Source organism: Suricata suricatta, chromosome 5 (genome assembly GCF_006229205.1).
Source record: "Suricata suricatta isolate VVHF042 chromosome 5, meerkat_22Aug2017_6uvM2_HiC, whole genome shotgun sequence".
Taxonomy (NCBI): domain Eukaryota; kingdom Metazoa; phylum Chordata; class Mammalia; order Carnivora; family Herpestidae; genus Suricata; species Suricata suricatta.
In genome coordinates this window covers 139,479,824-139,499,737 of record NC_043704.1, presented here as the reverse complement: position 1 = coordinate 139,499,737, position 19,914 = coordinate 139,479,824, and the positions used below count along the sequence as shown (strand labels likewise).

The 19,914-nt window shown below is 46.7% G+C and overlaps 1 protein-coding gene across 3 annotated transcripts in view; it reads right to left on the bottom strand.

The window, feature by feature from the left end:
- The window catches only part of LRRC3B (leucine rich repeat containing 3B), a 92,986-nt gene extending 73,081 nt beyond the window's left edge, over positions 1–19,905 (bottom strand). Inside the window, exons 1-2 of one of the 3 annotated variants that reach the window (XM_029940843.1) lie at positions 18,543–18,569; positions 17,437–17,761 (exon numbers count right to left, since the gene is read on the bottom strand). The gene's annotated coding sequence lies outside the window, so the exon portion shown is untranslated. Of the gene's footprint in view, positions 1–17,436; positions 17,762–18,542; positions 18,633–19,736 lie in introns of those variants that run through there. The other 2 variants (XM_029940842.1, XM_029940846.1) reach the window with 2 other exon arrangements.
- Between the last annotated feature and the right edge of the window lie 9 nt (positions 19,906–19,914).

The window sequence follows — 19,914 nt, the reverse complement described above, 5'->3', positions numbered from 1 at the left end:
GGCAAGATTGAGAACAGCCTTGGGAAAATGCTACTCAGGCAAACTCTGACACTGATGGAAGGAATCACTGTGTCCTCCAGAAGATCACTTTGTGGCCTATAAAATATGCATATGGATCGCAGAATTCCTGATGTTTCATACCCTCTACATTTGCCAGAAAGAGACAAGAGGCCCAGAGACATTGGGTGGGTTGTCCAGGGTCACATTGCCAGTTGGTGGCAAACCAGAGACTTCACTACAACCTCAGATCCCTGATGCCAGTTCATTCCACACCCTAGGCTGAGGCCTGAGCCTATACCATTGTTTACATAGAAAACCATATATTTACCATTACACATATAAAGCCATATTTATACACACACACACACACACACACACACACACACACACACACATGCAAAACCACATTCTGGCTTTCTGAATCCCTCCTGAACGCTCTTTCAGCCACAAATGTGTCCAGCCCCAAAGACAAGGGCATTCTCTGAACCTCACCGCTGTCATCTTTGCTCCTCACCAATCATCTTTCCCTGTGTCCCTTGCTCTGTGAACCATGTGGCACCGGCCAGCCCATACTGAAATGCTTCCAGAACTCTACCCCTCCTAATTCCTGCCAATGTATTATCGTACTATAAGAAACACAGCATTGTTTTCTAGGGCTAGACCTCCCACTTCCTTTATACCTCAGGTCAAAGTCTTGTGGAGCCTGGGTGGCTCTGGGATGGGTTGGCAAACACCCCACACCTGTACCAACAGCTGGGAGATTCCCAGCTATCCATTGGTCCAGGAGTCTCTCAGGGGCTCTCCCCTCTCTTTCGTCCCCAAACCTGATTGGTTACTAAGTTCTGTGGCATCTGTCTCCCTAGAACCTGTCCCCTCCATTCTCTCTTCTCCTTCCCTACTGGAACCCCTTGGTGAAGGCACAGATGTTTGTCCCCTACACTGTTACAAAGTCTTCTCCCCCCTGGGATCCCTGCCTACTGCCTGCCTACCAAGCTGCCCTCTACACCAATGGCTCTCAAATTTGGTCCAGGGACTCCTGGGGTCCCTGAGACCCTTGCATGAGAATAAGACTATTTTCATGATACTGTAGAGATGATCTGACTGTAGACATGATATAGACTATTTCCATAACAATACAAATATTAAAGATGTGATTTGCCTTTTCTATTCTTAGAAAACTGTGGAGTTTTCCAAAGGTTTTCTGACACGAGATATCAGAAGAGAGTGAATCCTGAAGCAGATCTGAGAATCCTAGTCTTGGCTTAAGTCAGGTATAAGGTATGTGCAGAAATGTAAAAGGAGGTCACTCTTCTCCCTGAATTTTTGTTCTGGAAAGTAAATTATTTTTCATGAAAATGTGTTCTTTTTGTTAATGTGTAATGGGGTTTGTTATTGTTATTTTAATGAATTAGCTGTCATATTTTAAAATTTCTCAGCTCTATTGTCTAATACGGTAAATAAGGAGAATATAGCCCACCTAAACAAAAACTAGCATCCTCCAGAGTAAATCCTTCATTCACGATAGCTCTGCTTCCCTCTTCACCTCCTAATTCATACTAAATCTCCAGGTATCCCTCCCTTCCTCTCTCTGTCAGGTACGATACCGATTCTATCTTTTCCTCAACCTATCCAGGGTCTCTAAAGCCCCCTTAAAGCCATTCTCATCAACTCACAGCCCAGGTAAATAGGACTCTTTTTCTCTGTGACCTCCCTGCACCCGGCACATACCTGCAGCACTGCATCTGTGATGCTTTATGAACTCAGTTTTCCATAGATCTATCTCTCCCTTCTGTGTCCGCAAGATCTCGGAGGTCAGAGACAGAACCTCACAATCTATATCAACCCCTGGGCCAAATGCATATTTGTCAAATGACTTGAACACAGTGGAAGTCAAATAAATGAGAGGCAGGATTTCTAAACATCAGACATGGGGAAAGAGAATGAAAGAGAAAGGTTGGAATCAAAGAATTCTGTATGTCCAACCTGGGAGGGGTCTGCACAAAGCAGTGCCTTTTAAAGTCACTAGGCACGAGAATTATTTAAGGAGCTTGTTGGGGCACCTAGGTGGCTCAGTGGGTTAAGCGTCCGACTTCGGCTCAGATCATGATCCTGTGGTCTGTGGGTTAGAGCTATGCACCGGGCTCTGTGCTGACAGCTCAGAGCCGGGAGCCTGCTTCAGATTCTGTGTCTCCCTCTCTCTCTGCCCTTCCCCCTGTTTGCACTCTATCTCTCTCTGTCTCTCAACAATAAATAAACATTTAAAAATGTTAAAAATAAAAAAATTATTTAAGGAGCTTGTTAAAAATGCAGATTCCTAGCTCCCCAGTTGCAGCCATTCTGACTTTGCTGGTTTGGGGCAGGGCCCAGAACTCCCCAGTTCAATAAGACATAGGGTATTCTGATGAACGGGGTCCTCAGAACACATTTTCCAGACTACTAGCAAAAAGAACATAGTGAGGCGAGGGGTAGTAGTTAGTAGATGAGGCCGTGCCGAATCACCTGGCTGGGGAGGTAGGGAGAGCAAAGAAGACTTGATGAAAGTGCAATTTCTGGAGCCCATTCCCAGCCCTTCAGAATCAGAATCAGAGCTGCGTGCAGTGGGGCTTACGGCCAGGAATCTTTGCTCCTGTGGTTTCAGTGCTCAGTCCTAAGAACCTGGAGCAGGAGTATTAATTCTTATCTACGTCTAATCATCTCTACTCATCCTTGAACCCTGCATCTATGAAGCAAAGGCGATATAGTGCCCCGGATGTGAATGGCAAATACCTATCAGGAGAGGCCCTTTTGGGGGGGTCACATAAATGGATTCTAAGGAGAAGATGGGGAGCTTTGGGGAAAATACTGGATTAACAAAAATAACTGTTTCATAGAAAGGCCAAAAAACTGGAAGGACAAGAATCTCCCAAGTTTTCCAGATTTTTCCATACTGTGCCTACAGACCCTGCTCCCATCAGTCCCCCGTATAATCTAGACCCCCACCAACCCAGCGTGGTAACTACCAGTCACAGTGGCTACTGAGCCCATGAAATGTAGCTCATATGACTGAGGAGCTAACTGTTTAACTTTCTTTGTGATTACATTTAAAACCTACTACTCCAGTCACTGGAAGACATTCAAGCATATCTGAAATGACGTGGATATGTGGACTTGCTTTTTCAACAGTCAATTTTTGGAAATCTGAACACAGGTTAAGTGTTTCTGATGAAAATTCAGCATCCAAAGGGCAATGTGCTGTAATATGTGTAGTGTGTAGTACACACTAGATTCCATAGACTTGGTATGGAAAAAAAATCAATAAATTTTAACTTGAGTATATGTTAAAATGACAATTTTGGATATACTGCATCAAGCAAAAAAATTATTAAACTTAATTTCATCTTTTTTCTTTATTTATTTAAATTTACGTTTATTTTATTTTTGAGAGAGAGAGACAGACTAAACGTGAGCAGGGGAGGGGCAGAGAGAGACAGAGACACAGAATCTGAAGCAGGCTCCAGGCTCTAAGCTGTCAGCACAGAGCCTGATGGATGTGGGGCTTGAACTCACAGACCACAAGATCATGACCTGAGCCAAAGTTGGATGCTCAACTGACTGAGCCACCCAGATGCCACCCCCTTTTTAAATTTTTTAATATTTATTTTATTTTTGAGAGAGAGAGAGACACCTGATTTCTTTTTACATGTTTAATGTGGCTACTGGAAAATTTTAAATTCCTTAAGTAGCTAGCATTATATTTCTCCTGGAGAGGCACAGTTCCATTCAAGACTGTATAGACTGTGACCACTGAATGTTGTCAATAAATATTTTGAAACCACCTTGGAACATTAATTTATAGAGGAAAATGACTGTTCCTTTATAAATTAGTCACCCCAGAGGACTTAAGGCTGATTCCAAGGATATTATTATTTTGGAAACTCAATCTTCAGATCTCATCCTTACTTTGCCTCCACCACAATGAAGCAGATTCCAGGAGAGCTGACAAGTCCCTTCTGGAAAGAAGGCTTAAAATTTTCAAGTCCCCAGGCGCCCGGGTGGCTCAGTTGGTTGGGTGGCCGACTTCAGCTCAGAGCATGATCTCAGAGTCTGTGGGCTCGAGCCCCGCATCGGGCTCTGTCCTGACAGCTGGGAGCCTGGAGCCTGTTTCCAATTCTGTGTCTCCCTCTCTCTCTCTCTGCCCCTCCCCCCGCTCACCCTCTGTCTCTCGAAATAAAATAAAGACATAAAAAATTTTTTAAAAATAAAAAATTTTCAAGTCCCAATCTGGTGTACACACCTTATTACCCTCTACATTCGGCAGCCTTACTTCAAATGACTTTGGCTTATCTCAAAACACCAGACTCACCCCTAAACAGGTTAAGAATTAGTAGATAAGACTATTCACAACAGTATACCACTGGCTCTCAAAGAAGACCCAAAATGCTATATTGAATAAACATAACAGCATCTCTTTTGAAAGAGACTAGTTACTAAGCCAACCGCACGCTTTAGGTCAAATTCTAGCATGTTTGTTAAATATATTACCAGACAGTGACATTCTTTTCTAACCCCTTTCTGTGGGTTTCATCTGACTGAAAACTGCTCTCATGATTATTCCCACATTATCAGCCATTGGGCTCCATGGTCCCCGACTGAGGCCATGGCTCCAATGCAGGGAGGGTCTTTTCTGATTTTTTTCCCCCAGTGATCAACAACTGGAATTTGGCATTTTCTTCAATTTTAAAGACAAGCAACAGACTACATCACTGTTAATGAGTACCTGTGACATCCCCCCCCCCGCCCAAAATATCACAGCTTTCTTTTTCTTTATATGGCAGCATAGTGGTTCAGAAATCCTGAAATAGGGGCACCTGGGTGGCTCAGTCAGTTGAGCATCTGACTCTTAATTTAGGCTCAGGTCATGATCCCGGGGTTATGGGAAATGGCCCCTCATCCGGTTCTGCACTGATCATGGAGCCTGCTTAAGAGTCTCTTTCTGGGGCGCCTGGGTGGCTCAGTTGGTTGAGTGTCCGACTTGGGCTCAGGTCACCATCTCGCAGTTTGTAGGTTGAAGCCCTGCATCAGGCTGTGTGCTGACAGCTAGCTCAGAGCCTGGAGCCTGTCTTCAGATTCTGTGTCTCCCCTCCCTCTAACCCTCCCCTGCTCAAGCTGTCTCTCGCTCTCTCAAAAATAAATAAAACATTAAAATTTTTTTTAAATAAATGAGTCTTTTTCCATCTGCCCCTCTCCCCCAACTCATGCTCTCGCTCTCTAAAGTAAAAAAAAAGAAATACTGACATAAGATTTATGCATATCACAACTTTAAAATCACGGTAACTAATTCCTCCTGACCACAGCCCTTTCTAATAATAGGGAGGGAATGATCCATCAACTTCTCACCTGGTAGTCATTCAGCCACAAAAGGGATCCACTGGGATTCACTCAGTGATCCAGAACACCAAGGCTGCGTAATGGCTGCCCCTATCTACATTTGTTTATTCTTCAGGGATAAACAGAAACAAGTCAACCATTTAAATTAGTTGTTATAGTTTTGCAAAACCGGACAGTTTAAATGAGAATGTTTACTTCTTCATAAGTTAGCACGGTCTTTGGAAATATGACAAATAAGTGGGCTACAAGTCTAGACCAGGCAAGTTCGAACACATCTGATAATGAAGCTAACCATCAAAATGTGTTTTTTAAAGTGATTTCTTAAAACACTGGTGACAGTTTAGGCAGTGATATAGGTCATGCATAAGTAATATTGTAAGTTCAGTGTGACAGAGATCCCCGGATTCCCTGAGAATCGGTGCGTTTTGTGGGTGGTGGTGAGCATCTGACTTTAATTTTTACATTTAAAGTATTTTTAGACTTTATCTCAACAAATCTAAACTGTTAATTTTACATTTCAAAAATAAGAAAGAGTAGATAGGTTTCACTAGACTGCCAAAAAAACACACAACAAGAAAAATGGTTAGACCCACCTGAACTAGGCATTGCGTTACTAATCCAGGACCCTGAACATCCATGTGTATTTACTAGAGACACCTGCTATCAGTAGAAGCCACGATGGTCCCTGGCACTGGTCACAGTCATGTTCACACCCCCTCCTGTCCCCACAACTGAGTAGAAAGAAGGTTTCTCTGTATTACTCTCTATAGCTTTCAGCACACACACACACACACACACACACACACACACACACAGGTGAAGAATAGGAAAGAACAGGACATTTTAAAAGAAGAAATGGGGGGCGCCTGGGTGGCTCAGTCGGCTAAGCCTCCGACTTCGGCTCAGGTTGTGATCTCACGTTCGTGGGTTTGAGCCCCGCGTCGGGCTCTGTGCTGACAGCTCAGAGCCTGGAGCCTGTCTTCTGATTCTGTGTCTCCCTCTCTCTCTGCCCCTCCCCCGCCATGCTCTGTCTCTCTTTCTGTCTCAAAAATAAATAAAACATTTAAAAATAAAAAATAAAAAATAAAAAAATAAAAGAAGAAATGGTGCACATTTTCACCTGTGAAAGTCCTAGAGGCTGATGAGGACTTAGAGGTTTCAGAGCTTCGGAAGCAAAGAGCAACTTCCTAGTGACTCAATAAGTTACCGTCAATTTTTCTAGAAACCAGTTGTCTCTTCCACCTGCAATACGAAAAATGGATTAAAATCTTGCCTGCTATTACTGAATCTGTTTTCCTGAGTTAAGTGCAATGTGAATGTATATTTAGAAACACTGCAACGCCTTCCAGTTTAAAAGAAAGCTACGAGGGGCTTAGAAGGGTGAAACCAGGCAGGGTGGGAAGAAAGCGCTGCACGTTGAAGACGGGTATTTCTAGACACTTGTTGTCCCAACATTTAGAAACACCCCTGGCATCAAAACAATGCTGTCGTTTTTAAAAATTTTGTTCTTTTTTTTTTTAACACCAAAAGCCAGATTCAGCCCACAATTTAATATTGTCGATACATTTTCTTCATTACAGAACTGGCACCCCAACTGTTACCTAAGCACTTCACTCTTCAAATCCCACACCCACACGTTCTGAACTCATCTGCACTCAGATATGAATAAAGATGAATAGCATCTTGAGGAAATAGCTTCTCCATTCTCAAATGGCAAAAGCCATGAAGCAAACACCTCACAGTGTCTGAGGGATTTCTCAGAAGAACAAGAAAGAACTCTAAAGCCACCATTTTGTTAGGGAAAAAAAAAAAAACACATCCTTCACTGGCAACATGCCCATTAGGGATTTAAAGTCTAAAGGAGTTTCAGAAGTCCCTTTCTCATACTGAAAGATTCTGTGATTCTTTATGAACAAATGGCTTTTCTTTTTCCTTTTACTAAATTTCAAATAATGATGTCTTGGTAGGTCAGCAGTCCAACTCAGCATCTCTTTATGGAGAATGGTTCTAGGAGACCTTGATGAAATTGCAAATGCTTGGAAATAGTCACTTGCTTGCATGCTGGGTAAATAGGAGAGCATGCTGACTGTATTTATTTTACTATCATTATGTCTCCGTGGGGTGGGCCAGTAAAAAAATGCAGACTGTTAACAGCTTGGTATATACATTATACATACACACACGCCCCACAGTATATTCTAGAAGAATTTACTGTTCCTTCATCTCAAACCATGCCTGCAGAGAATCCCCAATCCTCGAATGGTTTTCCAAATATTTGCTTATAAATTGGATGGTCGTCTCTCCATTCATAAGTGTTCATTCATTCGACAAGTTGTTAATAAATGCCTACTATGTGCCAGGCTGGTGGTGAACTAACCTATGATCACCTCCTGTATTAGTCACCTCAGGCTGCCATAACCAAGTACCACAGCCAAGGCGCTAGCATGGCCAATGTCTTGTGAAGACAATGTCTCCTGGGGTTGCAGCTTTATCCTCATGTGGACTGTTCTCCAGTGGGTGTGGTTGTAAAGAGAGGAGGCAAACTCTCTAATATCTCTTCTTATAAGGGCGCTAATCCCATCATGAGGGGCCCACCCTCACCACCTCATCTAAACCTAATTACCTCCCAAAGGCCACATCTCCAAATGCCATCACATTAGGGGTTAGGGCTTCAATAATTCTTTACTATCAAATGTGCTGTTTCATGTGTCATGTTAATTCCATAGACCTGAGTCTTTCAACTCCATGTCAGAAGAGTGGGACTTTGGTTCCTCTGCCATTTGGCTTCTGTGGTGGTCATGCTGCGGGCCTCACACACCAATAGAGGATGAGAGCCAGAGCAGCCTCAGACACCTCAGTCTCGAGCACCTGAGTGGCTTGGGGTTTGGAGGAAAGTAAAATAGGCTTTGAGGCTGTCAGGCCAGGATCTAAAGCAAAATTCATGAGATCTCTGCAGTGAGGTCAAAATTCAGAAGTGCTATGTTTTTCTTAAATCAAGTATCCTTACTCTAAGGTCTGCTTGCCTCTTTGAAGCTTCCTGTGATCAAGTTCAATCAGGCAGTGCAGCAAAACAAATAAAAATAACACAAAATCAGAATAACAGCAAGATTCAACGTATGGTCAGGGTTTCACAAAACTGCAATCCCAGAGCACTTTCCACCAGGCCTGAGAAGGTGGGATTCACCCCTCTGCTCTGTGAAAGGCAACTCCACTAGATGTAATTTGACTCTTCCAAGGTTTGACTCTTCCAAGGTTTGATTGTTTACTTAAAAGCCTGGATGATCAAAGCCAGCCTGGCATGAAAAGAGATCAAAGAGGGAAAAAGTATAGAAATCCAGATGCAGGTTTTGGCTCTAAAACTTCGTGCAGCTGACCTCCTTTCAGACCATCCTCTGCTGTCACCTCAAAGGAATCATCAGCACACACCCCAGAGGCTGGAGACACCTTTCTCCATGGCCTTGAATCCAGAGGGAAGCAATCACGAACATACAGACTTCCAAAATGGACTCTCAAGCTCTTTCATGTTTCTAACAGAACGAAGAGGGAAAAGACTCCTACTTGTCTCTTCCCTCATCTAGTTAACATTGAAAAAGCAGCTAAGGACATTCCGGAATCATTGGGTGACTTAAATCAGGCTGTACTGGATGGATAGCTCTAACACAGCGCCCAGGGTCTAGGAATAAGTCTAAGTCATGTCTGGTTCTTTTCGAGGGCTTTTATCTCCGTAGTCTGAAAGGCTCTTCACAGCAACTTACACAGGACAAGAAATGTGATCGCCATTTAGCAGAAACCCGGGGCTCAGCGAGTTGAAGGGACTCTCATCTCTGGTCTCACAGCTAGTGGAAGAATCCTATCAAAATCAGGAATTCCAAGTGCAGATTTTATCATCTTCACAGGGATTCGGAACCCAGAACACCATTCTTCTGCAGGAGGCTGGATAGAGCCTGTGGATGTGTTTTGTTTTATTCTGCTTTTAAGGTGGTCCAACCATCCAAGAACAGGAGGTTTTACATAAAAACCTGGATTTCTGACTTTTTCGGGAAAACCAAAGCTCAGATCTGTCTTAGTACAGGGCAACAGAGGAGCAGCACTAAGAGGAAACTGGCACTGTGCCGTGGATAACCCAGAACCGAGACACGATCAAAGACTCTTGCAGAACCCAGACACGATCAAAGACTCCTTCCTCCGTCTCCTGCTCAGCTACACAAAATCCTAACAGCTCAAGCTACTCCCACTTCCATGCCTGTGCTCACATGACTTTCCTTTTCCTGGGACGCCTCTGTCTCTCTTGCCAGTGTGGTATGTGTAGGTGATCAACCTTTCAGGACCCAGGTCACATGCCCCTGGCCCCAAGAAGTCAGTGCTCGGTACCACAGGAAGAAAGAACCGGTCTTTGTTCTTGAATATTTTTTGTGTTTATTTAACTTATTTTTTAAAGTTTTTTTTTAAGGTTTATTTGTTTTTGAGAGACAGAAACAGAGTGTGAGCTGGGGATGGGCAGAGAGAGAGAGGGAGGCACAGAATCTGAAGTAGGCTCTAGGCTCTGAGCTGTCAGCACTGAGCTTGACACGGAGCTCGAATCCATGAGTGGTAAGATCATGATCTGAGCCAAAGTCAGATGCTTAACTGACTGAGCCACCCAGGCGCCCCTTTTTGTGTTTATTAAACCTCTTTTCATGTGTGCATACTCTGTGTTGGGCACATAGTAAGCCATCAGCAATGTTTGGATCCATACTAAAAACAAAGAATTAAGTGGTACTTATCATGTGTCAGACGCTGTTCAAAGCACCTTATACGTATTAACTCATGTAAGCCTCACACGATCTATCGTTATATATGTTTCACCCACAGAAAATCGATGTTTTAGGATATTTAGGCAAATTAAAGGTTAGGAAATATTCTCGGAGTCATTCACTCTGCTATTCAGTTGCAGAAAGGGAATTAGAACCAAGTCTGGCTACCTCTGGAAAGATGGGTGGATGAAAAGAGAGAAGGAAGGGAGAGATGGAAGAAAGGAAAAAAGAGGAAAGGAGGAAGACCCAGTCAGGTGAACTGTTTGGAAGGAGGAAAGGCACCATCTGTGGCAGCAACCACAAGGTCCTTGGTGGGGCCGGGGCAGTGGTATATGCTGGTAAATTCTAACAACAGATTCTCTGAGGAAAACAAGTCCTGCTTTGGAGGGTCTGTGCGTTTCCGTGGTGCCAATAATCCTACCTTAGAGGACTTTGAGTTATCAACAGGATATCACAGAATGCGGAGTTGGAAAGAGGAAATGTGACCAATCGGCGGCACTACCCAGTTCGAACACGTCAACTCAGATACACCAGAGTGCAGGAGGTGCCTAGGGAGGTGACAGAGGAAGGGGCAGGCAGGACCAGGTGAGGAAGGAACTACGAAACCCTACTAAGGATGTAATCGTCCTCAATACCACAACAAGGGGCAATTTGAAAGTTTTTAGTAGGAAATGACACATCATAGGATTATGAAGACAGGCACACAGTCAAAACTTCAGGGACCCCTCCCTCATCTTTCCTACAACTTTCCTGAGTGACAGTTACTGCTGCAAGGAAACTTCCAATGGTTTTACCCTTTGCCTACTCTATCCCTTTTTACCCATCAGCTCTACTTCCCTCTACCACTCCCTCTGCCAACCACCACCAACCTCTTATCCTGGAAGGGCTCAGGACTGTGGAGTGTCTACCTATCATTACTGGTTCTACGGCAGGTCAGGGCTGGAGGGCCTAAGCAAAGAAGTGAACTTGAACTAGCTGAACAGAAAAGTCAACATACGGAGTAGAAATAAAACAATGTCACACACACCCTTGACATTAGAGACCACAGAGCTGGAAGGGGCTCTAGAAAGCCTCCAGTTTACTGAGGAAGGAGAGCTGGTCAACTCAACCAGCCCAAAGACATCATGCTGATTAAGGCCAAAGCTAAAAAGTAGAATGAGGTTGCCTCACTCCCAAATACTGTTGTACTGTTGTATAAACAGGAGATTTTCTGGGATGTTGCCTCCCGCTGCAAAGTCAAAGGCTTTCTTAGAAGAGCTTTTTCTATTAAGCAGGTTCTACTTCACCAAATAGAACAGACAGAAACATGGTGATCTCCACGATCAGGGACATCCTGTCATCCTCCCATAACACAGGACAATATGAGCCATCTGTTTGGAAAACACTCTATGACCACAGTCCCCTTTCTATCACGCATGGCCTTATTCATCAGTTAAAGATTTCAACTCTCCAGATCCGGGCCTTTCCCCATGGGTCTCCATCCACCTGCCGGCACTGACGCCACTTCCTGAGAAGCAGGAAGTGCGCAGGGAAAGGAAGTGAACCTTTAAAAGTCACTATGGCAGCTCTGCCTTGGGGGAAAAAATGTTGGAGGGGAACTTACAACTTTCAGCTAAAATGCATCGTAATCTGGTAATTCAACCTCATTTCAGGTGAAACTGGTCACGGCCACGGGGCACGGAGCCAAGGCAGCCACTGGGAACTGAGATGCAGGCCAATATTCACCTAGCCAGGAGTCAGAGGCTACTGCCTCTCTAAGGAAGCTTGTTTTCTAGTTTTACAGAGGCATCTCACAGCCTGCCTGTGTCTCTTTCACGTTTCTAAGGAGCCACCTTGTTTTTGATTTGCTAATACCCATCATTACCTACAACCATGATCCCTAGGAATAGGGCAGGTAATGCCAGTTCCTTGGGCCAGAAAAGTGAAAATTGGTCCAGAGATTGAGAGAGAGAGAGAGAGAGAGAGAGAGAGAGAGATCCCAGAGAGATGAAAGCGGCTAGGAGGACCTGTTACAATCTGCCCAGGTCTGTTCTGATGCACTCCTAATACTAAAAATGGGTCTAAGGTTCTTGGGGTCACAGACCTCGATGGCATTTATCAATAGAATTCAAGTGATCCACAAACTTAAACTCAGCTTACTAACAATGAATGACAGTTTAGTAACTTCATTCCATCACAAATGTAGGCTCCAATACGGACATGGAGTACCAGCACTTTGCCACTAGTATACAGCAGATATTTTCATATCAGAACATAGCTGCTGCAGGTGTCTCCAAGCTGTTGCTGATCCCTACTGCGGAGAGATCTGGCCATCTGTCTCACCAGATCTTGGTGTTACACATGCATTAGGGGCTTACAACGGTGTGCGTGCGTGCATGTGTTTGTGTGTGTGTGTCTGCTGTGATAATCTTCTGGATTGCATTTTAAGCATTTAAACACACATCATTCTGTGGCCCTAAGCTTGGCAGACTGCTGAAGGGCCAAAAGGCGTCAATGAGATAAAGAGCCATTGGCCTGGTGGTGGAGAAGCCACATGAACAAGGGACAGGGGAACGCGGGTATGAGACCAGGCCCTCTGGCTTGAGCAGCTAGCCTGCCTTTCCATTGGCCTACACCTTGAGGAATTATTTGGGCACATTATTTTTCCTTGTACACTTCTTCAGCACTTTATCACTTCCATTAGCTTTATCTTCTTATTTTTATGCCTTTTAAATCTTATCCCTCAGGTTTGGCATACTACCAAATCACATTTAGTCTTTCTGCACACATAGCTGGGTTTTCTTCCTTCAGGTGGTCTGTTTGTCCTCCTGGCCTACCTCTCTCACCCCCTTTCTCTCCTCTGCTTACCCTTGCTGGATCTTGGTTACCTCTCTCTTCACCTTCCTGCCGTAGCTGGCTATCAATCCCTCCTCCTTCTTGAGTTGTGCAGTAGATTCTTCGGGCCCCAAGCGCCTACCCTCTACCTTGCATTAGGGAAGGGAATTAATTTTGTCTAGAAGACACGTTTCTAAGGAGCCACCAAAAAACAGACGTGGTGAATAAATGACAATAAAACATTCCATGGCAGAAGGGTACCTACCTTTGCCAACACAAACACAACTTGCAAATACACAAAAATGCAAATATAATTTGTAGGAAGACAGAAAATGCGCCTGCTGGATAATCCCTGCTGACCAGATGTTTAGGGAAGGTCAGCAGATTGGACCAGGGTTCTTCTCTGTGCATAAATTCCCAGAGTAGCCAAAGGGAAGGATACTGCTTAGTCACTGCTACCAGGGGGAGCCCTCTGTAAGCAGGCCTTTACCAGAACCGCTTTCCTAAATCACAAGTGAAGACGTGAGACTAGAGGGAAAGCCAGCGTGTCTGCCTTCGTGACCTGTGCGCTCTCGCTTTGGACAAACGCATACGCTTTGGACAAACGCATACGTGCACTGTGCCTCCTCCCTGCCCTCACCCGGGGAAGCATTCATCCTGAAATAGCCAACTCTCCCAGCAAGGTACTGAATGCTCACATGTAGACTGGAAATTGTATCAGTGGCCTCAATATGAAAGGAAGAAAGAACAAAAGGGCAGACATAAAGAAAACAGAGAGAAAAAAGGAAACGCCCCTGCATTTGAAGACGCGATTCATTTTGTCAAGTGTTATTCTGTGTTTGAGAATGGCTCTCACAGTGTTTTATTTTTTGTAGGTTTCTATGTTTCTTCTTCTTCTAAAAAAATGTTTATTTTGAGAGAGAGCACATGCAGAGGAGGGGCAGAGAGAGAGAGGAAGAGAGAGAATCCCATGCGGGCTCCATGGGGCTTGATCCCACGAACGTGAGATCATGAACTGGACTGAAATCAAGAGTCAAATGCTTAGCCAACTGAACCACTCGGGCACCCCATTTCCCATTTAATTCTAAGGAAAGGCACAACTCTTTTAAAAAAACTATCTGAAAGTGTAGTGACACTTATATTGGAGAGTGCTTACCATATGAAGCAGCTCAGAGAACTTGGGGATAAATTGAAACCACACATTTTATAAACTTCACTGATCTGTTCATTGGTCCCTTAAAGAAAAAAATCTATTTTTAGCAGGAGGGAGTTCTTTTTCAATATTTGTTCATTTATTTATTTTAAATGAATTTTACTGCTTGCCAATAACTCATCTCCTTTGGGAAAATAGTATGTTCCAAGGCTGTTAGCTCTTGAGAAGACTACAGACCTCATTCTCACATAAAATGGCCATTTCATACGCCATGTTGCAATGTATTAATTCATTGGGTTTTTATAAGGGATATGTAATTATATGCGAGTATGTTGGATATAAAAGTTTCTTCATGGTTCCCAACCACTTGTAGAATAAAGCTCACCAAAGTCACAACCTGCAGATAAAGTATTAGATTTCTTGATCTCATGGAATTTTCAAACTTAAATATAATTTAAGATATTACATATTTATTTAAAATGAAATACATGACGGTAAGGCTTCTCAAATTCTACCTAGTGAACCCTTTTCCCCCTGCCAACGTCTTCTTCAAACTCCACAGAAACTTACTGTGTGGCTTCTCTTGTTACTAAAAGTAGGTCAAGTTCAGATGTTCCGGTCCTTGATTAGATTTTCATTTTCAAATATCTAGCCCAAACTGAGAATTTTCATTCATGCCACGCATTGCACAAATGCGTTTACTCATTGCATTCTGAACTAAAAGACTTCGTTTTTTTTTTTTCATCATCTTTCCCCCAGAACCTGCTGTTTAACAGTAATTGCTTTTCTGCCAACAAACTGATATCGGTTTATATGATTTAAGGTAGATTCACGCGAAAAAAATGGTCCCAGCTGAAGTGCTGTGTGGGCCCTTTAACACTACACCAGATAGGAGCCACAGAAAAAGAGGTAGAGAGGCTGCCAACCACATAAACAGGATGAGACTCCAGCTAAGTCTCCTGTCATCCCTGAAAAGCTACGAACGAACTGGGAACCAGGATGTCTGCCCAGATCGAAAAGGATTCTTCTCCCTGTGGTTCCTAAAAGAGAGACCATTTCTTTGGGATTCTGTCCTGCCTGATTTCAGTGGTACATCTCTTTTCCTCTAGCACTGCTAAACCAGCATCCTCACCTTCAGAAGGTGACTCTTTTTGGGATCACTTACATTTTGACAGTTCGCCCCGAAGATTGGGGTAGCTATGCCTATTTTTTCTTCTGACTTGCATAAAACAATATTCATTTCTAATAAATTCTCTCAGAAAGTGAATGCTCCCCTTGAAAGAACTGGGGACTCTGGGATTCAGATCAGTCAACACAACACAGATGGCAAACTGAGGAGGTGGGTAGCGGCGAAGGGGGGGGAACAGTATCTCAGTGCAGGCTCTCCACGGCCATTCCCGTCGCCCCAAAGCCCTTGATCAGCCAAGCTTGCATCTACCCCCACCCCAGGCTGTTGACAGCACTGACCTCCACCTTCATCTTTTCCTCCTCCACCTCCAGTTACTGCCTGAGGGCTTCTGTCCTGGCTTGTCACAGAATCAGGGACGGAAACTCTATTCCAGGCGACATAAAAGACACCAAGTTTCCACCATCTGTCTGCCTGTAACTCTCACACCTCATGTGACTCTAAGAAAACAGGCTTTCCCCAATCCCCCTCTGTTTACTCCAGCTGACTTTTTCTTGATTTGTCTCCAGGGGCAGGACATCCCGACACCGTAGCTACAGAGAAAAGATACGGGATGTTCTTAAAAACGAAAACTCTGTTTTACAAGCATGGCCAGGGCTATATGGAATCCCCAGGCTGCTGGAGAAGGTGAGAGGGTGAGAAAGTGGCAAAGAACAAGTTTTCCCCTTTCTGAGCCTCTCTAAATCCACTATATCCACTAAAAGACATTGTTTTGCCTCAGATTTGCATCAGCCTAAAGGGGTGACCCAAGGCTAAGAAATTGTACCAAATCACTTCATTGTATTCCAAAGAATTTTCCCCTCTGATCTACTAGGACTTCTCTTATTTCCCCAAATACTTGGAAGTGAGGCCAGACAGGGATACTCCTCTGGACAAAAAGACCCCTAAAATGATTGAGAATCCTTTCAATTTTATTTTCAGTTTTATTTAACGTCATCTAAAGGTTTGCCTGGTTAGTTAACTGTTGATTTGAAGGTTCCTAAGTATTTGGTTGCAATTTCTTTTGCAAATGAGGCACATTTGTGTTGGTGTATCCATTATATGATAGTTATTTTTTTCTGGTCAGTGAGTTTTTCCCTAATTAATTTTAAGATGCAGCGGACATAATCTACTTATGCATCAACATAGTTTATTTGGACCAAGAGTCAGAAGACAGTGGTTGTAGTGCGGGCTGTGTTAGGAACACACAGAGTAGCCTTGAGCACATCACGGAATCTTCTCCCTGTCTCGACGGGGGGCAGTGATATCTGAGATCCCTTTAGCCCTAATATTCTGTGATTCAGTAGCTAGAAAGGGACTCATTTGCAAAATACAGTTTCTACAGTTGTGACTGTAGATCTCTGCTCATGTTTCGATTCCCTCCTTTCTATTTCTCCTCATGTTTTAAAAGGGAATGTCTACCAAAAGGTTCTGAAAAGAAATCCATGGCCAGCAGCCAGGTCCCGAAATTTGCTTCCAGCACCAGGATCCCGTTCTACAAAGATGTGTCGCAGTAGACTCGGAGAGGGGTGATATACCCCATCAGTCTCCCAAGTGCTATAGGTAAGGGCTGGAATTTACCTAGTACACCTCGGGGGCTTAGTAGAGGGCTGGGCGCCCTCACCCATACTTCCTCCTGGACAGAAGGTCTCTAGTACCAAATAGGGCTGGGAGCTTGGGACACCCACAGTGTTCTCTACCCGTAAGATCAACCGGCTCCACCACTTTACTGGCTGGATGACAATGAACAAACAACTTAAGTTCTCTATGGTTTAGTTTCCTCACCCATCAAATGGGGGAAAATTAACTTTGTCCTCCAGGGTTGTTGTGAGGAGTAAAACCAACAGTTCAGGCAAAATACCAAGAATAGTGCCTGGCACAGAGTAAGAGTTCAATAAACACTGGCACTGATTAGTATTACTACCGGTGATCCCAGGATATCTCAGCAACTGGGGGAAGACAGGGGACACTTTGGTGTGGAATGGAAGTCTTCCCTTCGGGAGTTCACCAGGGGGCCTGTTCCAACCTGCTTCTCCACGCCAAGGGAGGTAGCCTGAGCTTGAACCCAGGTGATAAGCCTCCGGCTGGAAACTGGCCCTAGGGGTAATTCTCCCGGGGTGAGGGACTGGATTCTGGGATCCTACCTCGGGTATCCAGGTAATTCGGCAGAAGCCAACGCTCTGTCCCCTGCGATGCCTGGCCTGTGAGGGTGTGGCCTTTGTGCTGGGAGCCGCACCGGAGTCTGCGCGGAGGGAATCCCCGTTCCCGCTCCCGGGGCTCTGAAGCTGGCCGCGGGGACACTGGCTGGAGCTCGCTGCTCCGGGCGTGCCCCAGGCTGGGAGTGACCGACCTCAGGATTCCTCCCCCGGAGCCCTGGCAAGCCGACGTCTCTTCCGGAAGGGTCGGGCCAAGGCGTGGGGCCCGGAAAAAGGAGACGGCGCTGGGCTCTGCCTTCTCCCCGCCGGTTACCTGGAGAGCAGCAGACTTCTACCTGGCCATCGCAGACCTGGCTGTGCCCCCAAAAAACCTGCACGTGGGAGGCCTGAGCAAGGAGGGCCGGAGGGTTTGAAACGGCTCCGGACCCACGCAACAACCTCCAAATTCGTCTGTGGGCCAGTGGAGACCCGGAACCGGACTCTGAGCCAAAGGCGCTGCTTGGAGAGGGGCGTGCACCTCCTCGGAGAGAGAAGGGTTAAAAGAGGTGCTTCCAGGCCTTTGGTAGCCCACCTGGATCCACGGAGCCCGGGGCCGCCCCTCCTTTGCAACAGCAGTCTAGGCCCCCTCCCGCAAACGGTCTCCCATTCCAGGTTGCTGGGGTGCAAAGGAGGAAAGAGCCTCGCCTTCCCGCATCCGCTAAAGCTTCTGGAACAACCAGAAAGACCTACCTAGGGGCCCCAACATGGAAAGACCCACCTCTGCCCGGGGCCCCGGCCTGGAAGCCAAGCCTCCCCTCATCTGATGCCCACACCCCCTCGCCCTGCGTTTCCCCGCACACCCCCAGGCTCCCGGCTCGCGAGCCTGCGGGAGCAGCGTGGGGCTCCCCCACTCCCTCGCTCCGCCCAGGTGCGATGTGCGGAAGGGCTGGGGGTGGGGGGAAAGGTGGCTCCCACTGCAGCCTACGCCCCTGTGCTCTCCTCCAACCGGTTCGAACCCCTGTCTACCCGCCTGGCGCTGGGGACTCCCCCCTACCCCGCACACGCGCCTCTCCCGGGGGCCAGGAATCCCCTGCCCACCCTGAGGCTGTGCAGACCTCCTGGACTCCAGAGCGCCTGGCAGGGAAGGTGGGCGTGGGTCTAAGGACTCGGCTGCGGAGGTGGAGGGGTGGATAAGCGGGTGCCGGAGAAAGGAGAGGACTCTGGTCCTCTTAGAGCGAGGAAAAGCATCCCTGGTCCCTGATCCGACCACTCAGTCGCCGCCTGAGACACCAACGCATTCAGAATCTCGCCTGGAGGTTTGTTTCTCCTGGAGAGGAAGATCGCCCCATCCCAGGCACCCAGAAGCCTGCCTTCCCAAGTCCCCCCCACCCCCACCCCCACCCGCTGGCATTCCAGGGCTCCATTCCGCCTCCCTGCGCCTCCCCCAGGTGCCCAGCCCCTCCCCCATCTCTATTTACACACCCGGGCCAGAGCTCTCCGGACTCTAATCATTTTTCCTCCACGTCAGGTGACGGCCAGGACTGGCTCCTCGCCCACTTTAAAAGCAGAGCCCTTTGGTATACTGTCGACCAGATCCACCCAAGACCCTCATTTTGCTCCCCCACCCCTCCAGGAACATTTCCCTTCCCAAATGACTTACTTCACCCACCCGGATCTGCACTTGCCGTTCCCCGCGGCACACAGCCGCAAGCCACTCAGAGGGTTTCATTACCGAGTTTGGGGTGGCCTACGCAAGGATGGACCGACTCCTGCCGTGCTAGCCAGAGCCCCAAGGGTGGCCGCAGCCTCCTCCCGTGTTCCACCCCTCCTATTTCCCCGATCTCTGCTCCTATCCAACCCTCACGAGCAGGATGAGCACTGCTGAGTCCCAAACCCTCGCCTCTCTAGCGGGAGCTGCAGGGAGTGAAAAGTCGACTAGCCAGAGCACCGAAAGAGAAATGGGCAGATGCAAACGTCAGGGGTGGTAGTGGGGGAGGGCTGGGGGAAGGGCGCACGCGAGGACTAGACGTGCAACTTGCACGGCGCAGGGTGAGCACCGCGCAGGGAGGGGGGGCACAAAAGTTTGCAGACTATTGCACAGCAGCCGGCTGCAAGCGAGCAAGAGGGTCGACTTCCCCTCACCAGAAGGGGTCTCGCCCAGGGTCTGCGCCAGGGGGACCGGGGCTTGGAACGTGGCTCTGACCCGGGGCGAGAGTTCCCCTCTACTTGTTACGGAAGGGACGGCCTAGGCACCCGGGTAGAGGGACGACACCGCGCTCTGCGAAAAGCAACAGGCGGCTGCACCTTACCTTGCGCCAGTCCCGGGCCGGGGTGGCTGCTCCATCCTCGTGGCGCAGGGAGGAGGCGTTGGATGCGTCTGCCTGGGGGGTGTGAGCTGCCAGAGCTGCAGCGCCCGCTCTGGCCACCCCGCGGCTGGCCGGGCTGCCCGCCCCGGACCCGGCCGGCCGGGAGGGCTCGTTCCCCGCC